Source organism: Sitophilus oryzae, unplaced genomic scaffold (assembly GCF_002938485.1).
Source record: "Sitophilus oryzae breed Bouriz unplaced genomic scaffold, Soryzae_2.0 scaffold_1059_pilon_pilon, whole genome shotgun sequence".
Taxonomy (NCBI): Eukaryota; Metazoa; Arthropoda; class Insecta; order Coleoptera; family Curculionidae; genus Sitophilus; species Sitophilus oryzae.
This window is the reverse complement of record NW_022145681.1, coordinates 4,461,289-4,470,598: the sequence shown is the minus strand read 5'-3', so window position 1 is coordinate 4,470,598 and position 9,310 is coordinate 4,461,289. Positions and strand designations below refer to the sequence as shown.

Sequence of the window (9,310 nt, the reverse complement as noted above, 5' to 3'; positions counted from 1 at the left end):
GAATATCTATAACTTTCTATAAAATTATCTTTTTATTCCCACCATTCTAATATAACATTTAAAGTAACAGATTGAAGGTTTTTTTTAAATATAAGATCTATAAATGAATAAAAATATTTTGTAATCAAAATGTAATTGTAAATGAAAAATATTCATCATTCCTTATATTTTATTCGAAAAACAGGAATAGGAAATATTGAATATTTTAACTCATAAAGAAAAATGTACTAGGAAGAAAGATATAGCATTCCAAGAGCCATATAAACTAGTTAATATAACCAAAAATAATGATGTAGTGAGTAAAATTTAAAAAAAAAATAGAAACTACAACATCTTATATAAAAAAAAAACATACTTAACAGCAACGGCCGTTCTATAATTATTAAATTTCTATAATTTTTAATTAGTTGGTGAATATAAAAATTATAAATTTCTCGTTTGTCTTATTTTAACATCAAACTATAAGATATAGCCCATCCAACGAGAAGATCTGACAGTGACAGTTGAGAGTTGCATCTGTCATTTTAATTCAGAGGAAAATTGTACTTTCTGTCATTTTTTACATCTGCCAAAATCTTCCCTGAGCCGTTGGACAGATTTTAGTTAGTAACATTTGTATGGTACCGTTTTTATGAGACAACATCCCTTAAGGTGAGTGTATATGCATCCGTCGTGCATCATCCGTCATTCTGTCACACAAATCAAACAAAAAAATTCATAAATTTTGAGAACTACTGGATCTTTTCTGGGTTGTCTATCTTTTAAATTTAGTCTACTATCTATGTTGCCATATTATGAAGATATTACGTTTCTTAACTAAAAATTAAATAAGTTTACAAAACTTTTTTCAAAAAATTCCAAATTTTAAAAAAATTGCATAAAAAAATAGACGTGTTTCTGGGGTCTAAATATACTACCCTAAAAAAATTGCACTTATTTAAGACTCGCCCTGTATATCCCCTTTTTGTATACCTAAATAAATAGAAAGTTATGCAGCTTTATTATCATTTATCCAAACGAAACCTTCAAACAAGCATTTAAATCAATGGTAAATAAGCTTATGAGGAATTTAGTACACCTTCCAATATTTTTTTTATTAGGCTGGACGCACATAGAAAGACTGCTTGCCTTTTTGACAAAACTTTTTCGTTTTTGTCCCGGGAAAAATCGATTTTTTTGTATTTTATGAAAACATTATGCTTTGAAGAGAAGCAAAATTATTTATTTACATTAAATAGGCACGGCAGCAGATACAGAACGGATCGCGACTAAGCCTGGACATACAAAGCAAAACAGTCGCGAGCATTAAGATAGGTTTAGGCTCATTTAGTCACAGTGAGCCTGATCGATGTCAAGCGCTAGGTTGTCGTTTTACGATAAAACATTTTTGGCATGCATGTTTGATTGTAAATAGAAAATTTTGCATAATTGAAACATAATTGTTTATCTTTTATAGACATAAATGTTTTTGGCTAAAACAGTTTTATTCTTTCTGTATGCGTTCAGCCTAAAATGTTTTAACAGCGACGATTAATCAGCTTGGCTGTCTAAATGAGCCTAAACCTGTCTTACATCTCACGATTGATCGATGTGCGTTAGCCCATTTTATTTGGATTAAGGCGTCACATGAAAACATTTTTGACTAAAACTATTTTGTTCTTTCTGTGTCCGTCCACCCTTACCAATTGAAGGGTCCAGGGGAAAAACAAGATAAGCGCCATTTTACTAACTTTACAGAGCACTGGACGGCTGGTGGTTATCAGGTTTTTTCCTTGTATTCTATATTTTAATAGGCATATATCATAGCATTTAACAACTTATTGCCCTGCGCAGTTTATACTTTTTGTAGGGACCAGTTAGACCTAACTATAATATTGTAAAATCCTAAAATTAAGAAAATGGCGCTTATCAAGTTTTTTCCCTGGACCCTTCAATTGTACATCCAAACACTGCAGGCATATAAATATATGCTATAAGAAACACTAATCTTATTTTGATTTAATGCTATAACTTTGTATCATGAAATATATTGCACTAATATATTAAATAATATTGCTTATTTCAGACTAAACTAATTTTTACCAGTTTTGAGCTGAACTTTTTATGCACTATTGTTATTTATCAGCATAATACCTCAGGTAGAAAAGCTCTATACCGTGCTGGCAACTGTTACTTTTGGGTCGGTATTTACATGTGTGGAAGTAACTCGCATAGGGATCTTATAAGTCGAAGTGAGTGAAATGCGACGGTGTCGTTGCGGCGTTGCCGGTGCGACTTTCCCTATCAAGTAAAATAAAATCTAGTAAACCGCTTATCTTTAAACTACTTTTTTTTCGAAACGGGGGTGTCCATTTTTTTTATAACGATAAAACGTCAATAATCGCGATAATTTAAAAACTCTTTTCGTGAACTTTTTAACACATAACGCGCCATAACTTAAAAACCACTTTAGACATTGAAACTTTTTATTTTATTTTGAAGATTGTATCTTTTACAAGATGTTTAAATAAGAAAAATTCGATGAGGTTATTTTTTCCATTCAAAAATTTTAAACAACCCATCCGTTTACTTTTAGTGCATAGCAATTTTCAGCAATCGTGTAACTTTTTTATTTATAAAGATTTCACATACTGTCTGCGAAGAAAATATAGCAGAAATCTAAGAAAGTTTTTAAAAAAACTACAATCAATTATTTTCAATAGATTTAGAGACATCGATTTTTGAATTCTAATAGCGCGACCACTGTCGAACTCCATCTCAATTCCACTTATTTTTACCAAAAATGCAAGTGTTTCTAACTTGCACTTAAAAACGTTTAAGTTATAGGGAAAATTACGACGACTCGTTAATAAATAAACAAATAAAATATCGCGAGACGTAATTAAATCGTTTTAAGTACTGACAGAAGTACTGAGTGGGTCGACCGGTCGACGGCGCCAAATCTGCTATATCCCCTTCCACGTCTGTGTACACGGTTTATTTCATACGTTTGGCAACGTGTTTACTGTTCGCTCTTTGTTCAGTACATTATAAACGCATTGTACTCTTCTTACATACGGAAATCTCGATCCTTGACTAACCTTTGCCAGTCCTTAATATACGAAGTACAGCTTCTCAAATTAAATGTACATACACAAAATACAATGTGATTAAAAAGTTTTTCATAAATCGAATTTGGCTAAGGCAAATAATAATTTTTTACATAAAATTACATTACAGTACATTTCAACTATTAACATCCAAAGCTACATTGATTTTAGTACAGAAAACTTTTTAATGATGTGGTGTAACAAGTGATAAATCTAAAACGCTTATAAATTGTCGAATTTTTAAAATTGTTGTAGCGACGTAGTAGAGGACCAAATTTTTCAATTAATGTTCTTTATGGTATATTAGAAAAGATTGTAATTTGTATTGAGATAAACTTTACATGCACGAGATAATTAAATCTATCTTAAATTTTATTATACTAATTTATCTTATGCAAAATTGTATATATAGTTTTAGAGCACATAAACTTAAACCAATATTATTTTTGTACATATCAAATTTAATATAGCTAAGTACATATATTAAAATTGATTTATATTGTTAGATTAAAATTAGGTTTCAAAATTTAATCATGCACATGAGAATTAAACGAAAATCCTTATTTTTAATAATACACTGTACAGAATCTAATATCTAAATAGAGTATTGCATGTGTTATTAATATTGATTCAATGAAGTTTTCTCAAAACTCAAGATGCCATTTTAGGGTATTGTTTAATTATTTTTTTGTTAATTTATGTGGAATATAGTACAACTATAAAAGTACATTTCAACTTCTGATTTAGGGGCAAAATAATACATCAAACAGTATTTTCAGAATATTGTAGATTTTTTTGTTTTGAATCAATAAATAATTATTACCAACCAACGTATTTTTCTTTACTGCAAATCATCATCATCGTAGAGGTCATCAAAATCTGAAAATATATGACATGATATGAGTTAATAAGATATTAGTTATCTGTCTATTGTGAATATTTTATAATATCAATTTTTATTTATATTCAATGTTGTAATAGGAGAAACATTCCCTTATAAAAACATGTATTCGCACAAACGAGCATGTATAAGTACAAACTGGAACGTCCCTATAAACATGTTTTAAAGTGATTATTCTTGGGTATGAGCATAAGCTTTTTACAAAAATAATATGTTCTCTTTATGTAATATAATACACCATATTATCTAGATATTAAGCAAGTGACATGGGCAAAATTACAGTGTACTATTATACCCTTATTATATAGATTTAGATACTGATTTGCCCTTTTAATTTACAAGTTGCAGTTAGGATGCAAGGATAGATAGGATTTTCTGAATACCTATTTGTTCTTAATTTTTCTCTTTTTTTTTTGGTTCTAAATATTCTCAAAATTCTCATTTTTCTTGAGCATAGTAAAGCAAACGAGAAAATTCAGAACAAATTTTAAATAAGTAACTATAGTAAAAATATGACAGTCAGACAAACCAATATGTGGGGACACAACGCGTAAGCCCTAACCATAGATAAAAGAAAATAATCTACTATTGGCCCTACCTCAAACGCGCTGTCAAAAAAGTCTTGTCACTCAAAGAGATTTCTGAAGGCTAAAACTTTGTTAAGGTAAAAGTGAATAACAATATATTTATTAATAAAAACAGTCAGATTCGTCGATAATAAAAACCCGTCAGTCAACAGCTGATGGAAGCGAAAATAGTGACAGTGCAGCGCGCGTATAGGCGGGTCTCTTCTCAATATATATATGGATATTCATCAATAATTTCACACAAAACAAAATAATTTAATGTAACACCTTGGTAAAAATTGTTTTATGCAAAAAAAGATGTCTCTTTTTATTTGAGACCGTTTTTCTCCAACATTTATAAACTACATGTTTTAAAATATATTTTTCTTATACTATTTATGTTAAAATATCAATAATAGATAATCACAAATCCTATTCTCCAGTCTCGATAATCCAGTTCTACTATCGATGAGTCTTACTGTTATTAATAAATATGTTTTCATTATTACCTTGCAAAGTTTTAGCCTTCAGAAATCACTTTGAGTGACAATAATTTTTTGATAGGGCGTTTGAGGTAGCGCTTACACTTTATGTCTTCATACTGCTCTGTCTGACTGTTATATTTTTGTTTTAGTTTGCATTCTATTGTTATCTACAAATTTTCAGCCTTCAGAAAAGAGTTTGGAGGTGTAATTAAAATTACACCCTTGCGTGTTTCTCAGCGCCAGGTGTCCTGGAACTGGAACTGTTTTACTGACTGTACCTTTGCTTTTTAACAGTAAAATGCAATCCACTGAGCCTTCAAAAACTCTTGCATGTTTTTGCAACTGACTCGTGGACTACAATTATAAATTCTGTACATTTGCTCATATTCTCGTTCATACTCGGGGAACGTTCTCCAAAAATAATATTCCTAAATTCTCAAGCATTTTACAATATTTATATGTATATAGTATTTTATAAATTCTTACCATTAAAGAAGTCTGCATGAACCACTTTCTCTATGGCAGTTATATCCATCAGCAAGGAAGCTGATCCTCCTGCCTAAATTAAATAAAACTTTTTTAATACACTGGTCATGTGATTTTTGTATAGAATAATCAGTATGTATCGGCCATACGGAATAAATTCCAATATAAATGGGGGCGCCTGTTTAAAATGTTTTTACATTTTTTTCTATGAAGACTTCTTATACAAGGTAGCCAACAAAATTGCAAATTTTCAAAAAAAAAAGAATTTGTCAATTGCTGTCCACATTAAAAAATCAATATGAAAACAACTAGTCGATAATAAAAAGAAACCTACCTATTTCTAATTAACTATATAACATCTAAGCACTTTATAAGAGCTTCTACCACGTTACTTAACAGTGGACTACGAGGTTCAAAAGGATTTTCGGCAAACTACATAATAAATTTTACCTCGTCAAATTCCATATAGGGTCCAGCTCCTTCTGGAAACATTTCGTCTGCTACAATCGTAGGTTTCATTGTATTTGATGAATCTATTTTGGCTTAAAATTGAAAACACCACACGAAAGATAAATAACGATCAGCTGTTGTGAATTTGGAAAATAAATGTCAACCACAGATGTCAACTTTGGACATTCTGACCATAGAAGAAGTAATTGACATTTATGGATTTATTTGAACTACTGTTCAAGGTCAAGAAGAAGGTCAAGCATAATATTTTGAGCATAGATTTTTCTATGGGTTAGCTGTATGCCCAGGTATCTAAAGGTAAGGATTATATTACAGAAGAAGAAGAACATTTCTATATATCGAATTTATACGATTATCCCATTTAACCAAAAGTATAAAAGTGAATGGCCGTATAGTCCTGGCAACTTAGGCCGTAAAACCAATCAACTAGCCAATCAAGTTAAAAAAAAGATAAACATTACTTTTATTCTGTGGTTACAGATATTTTAAGACCTGAAATACGAAAAAGAAGAAGAAAGCTGGTGGCGCTATTGTGGGAAAAGTGAGAAAATTTTAAACTAATTGTTTTCAAGGTTGCCAAGATGTTACTTACAAACAAATTGAACTGTTACAAAATAATAATAAAAATATAATAACACTTAACATAAACATTATTTCAGAATAAATAATATTTTTTCGTAGACAAAGCATTTTATCTATACCCAATAAATGGTTATTTTATTTTATATTTGCACAATCTGACAACGTTGGCAGTGCGACATTTTCCGTTTGATTTTTTTATAGAAAATGTGATTTTTATACACATCATTTGAGTGCATTCTGTTTCTTAAAGTTTTTTTAACCTCCTAAAAATGTAAGTATATCTTTAAGTATATATTATTTTTCACATTTTCTGTAGTTTTATTCACGTTTAAATATTTCAATTAAATATTAATTTTTTGTAACAGTGTTTTTATTCATTGTCAATTCGATTCTGTTTGCGTTAATGTTAATTTATTGTTTAATTCGAAAATAATGTTTGTGGTAAGAATAAACAAATTTAGTATCTTAAAATTTTTATTTCTTCCTATTTAATACAAAAAAATGATAAAAAAATAATAAATTTAAAAGAAACGGATAGATAAATGTGCCCATATTTGGACCTTACAAAATAATAGGTTTGTAATAAATATGTTACACATTCATCAATGTAGAGATCCTAGTTGAAAATATTCTATGCTAATATCACATGTCCCTTTCAATAAGATCTTAATCACAAAATGCTTAGGCATTAGCTATATTTTTTAACAATTATTTAAAGATTTTTTTTATCTGAACTGGAAAACTGATTATTTATTTTTATTTTTAACAAACAATATTCAATATGCATTCGAAAATATACCTACGTTTAAAACCAGTCAATTAATGCTCTTATTTGTTCTGAACCTACTAATATAAGTTTATATGAAATCGTATATATAAAGTTATACTGTATATTTCAAATACTAAGTAGATTTTTGTCTTAAAAATTAAAACTCATATATCACTAACCTAATTAATCTCAAAAAAATGTAATCACAACTTATAATTAGGTATAAAATCAACTGTGTAAATTTTTAAATATACAAAATATCATAGTGTATTTTTTTTTGAATACAAATATTTGAAATCCGTATATAAATAAGTCAATGTTATACGAAATACTACACAATCGAAAAAAAAACGCAGCAAGGTAGCCTTTGAAATGAGTCAATAATTTCTGTCCTACCGCGTATGTCATTTAATAGACTAAAGTTACTAGCTGAATGGAATAAAGTAAAACAATCCTAGGCACGCAAATTTATTCGATAAAAAAATATTTTTTCAAAAGAGATTTGTGTTTGAAAATGTCTAGTTTTTCAATATTAAATATCAATTCTTGGAAATTTTTAATGGGAAACATAAAGAGGTAAGCCCGACAGTGTAACTCATATTTCTGTATCATACGGTATATAAATCTAATAATCTTAAACAATTAACAAAGGGATATAACTAAATATTTATGTATTATGTCTTATGATACATACTGCCTAGTAAACTGTCTGAAACTACAAGAAAAGTATTGAAGTATACCGGATGCGTCCCAAAATTGGCTCACCTCTATAACTTATTTTATTTTTTCAGATAAAAAACGAGATTTGGTGTGTTAGGATATGACATAAAATAGAATTGACTAACGTATTCAATTGTTTTTGGTTACTTCCAGTTTCACCGGAAATGACAACTTTTGATTTTTAAATGGCACCCTCAGTATATTTCTACTTTATTCGATAGAAAATGACACTTTGAATAGAATGACATTTCATATGTCAACTTTTGACATTTTTGCATATTCATATGGTTTATTTGAAATTGTAACATGCAGTTCATAACTTGATTTGAAATACCAAGTGTGTGGTACCTACCAAATTATACGTAAAAAATTGCTTTTTCCAAATATGCTAATGAGCCACCCTCGTTCCAATTGAAAAAATTGAGATATGATTAAAAATGCTATTTGGGCATCTTTTAATCGGCCAGGACAAGACACGAAAAATATTAGATCATCAAAACTATTTTTCTAAGGCTCCTTGATTAAACATTAGTGTTTTTAACACACTAGATTCACTCACACTCTAGATTGAAATTCAAAATACGATTTTTTTAAAGCAAAAATGTCAAGAGTTGACATATGATATGTCATTCTATTCAGAATGTCATTTTCTATAGAATAAAGTAGAAATATACTGAGGGTGCTATTTAAAAATCAAAAGTTGTAGTCATTTCCGGTGAAACCGGAAGTAATCAAAAACAATTAAGTACGTTAGTCAATCCTATTTTATGTCATAATATACTAACATACCAAATCTCTTTTTTTATCTAAAAAATAAAAAAGTTATAGGGGTGAGACGCACCCGGTATTTTTATATATTGTAAGTTAAATTTTTAACAAGAGTTTCAAAGTTAATACGAAATACTACTAAAGTCAATAACTTCAGTAATAGGCTCAGCTAGAAACGAAATATTTTTACGCCTGTAATCACAATTTCAATTAATCACCATAACAGTTTTATATAGAATTCCAAGAGTTAAGTAAGAATACGAGTGTACTTTCGAGATTATACAGCTTTTTTAAATAAAGAATATGTAATTAAGAAAATTTGGAACCTGCGTACCTACATAAAGTCTATGTAACGAGCCAGGGAAGATTTTGTCAAACGACATCCAAAAAAAAATAAAAATTCGCCTATCTTAAGGTGCGTTCACACCGCAAAACGGCGCAATACATTTTTTTAACATGTACTTTTGAAGTGT

At 29.1% G+C, this 9,310-nt stretch overlaps 1 long non-coding RNA gene across 1 annotated transcript; it reads right to left on the bottom strand.

Annotated features, from left to right (window-relative positions):
- Window positions 1–3,746: 3,746 nt before the first annotated feature.
- On the bottom strand, window positions 3,747–6,118 carry LOC115876855. The gene is made up of 3 exons (XR_004049213.1): window positions 5,862–6,118; window positions 5,528–5,600; window positions 3,747–3,968 (listed from the first exon to the last, which is right to left on the bottom strand). It is a non-coding gene; the product is annotated as an uncharacterized LOC115876855 (long non-coding RNA).
- Between the last annotated feature and the right edge of the window lie 3,192 nt (window positions 6,119–9,310).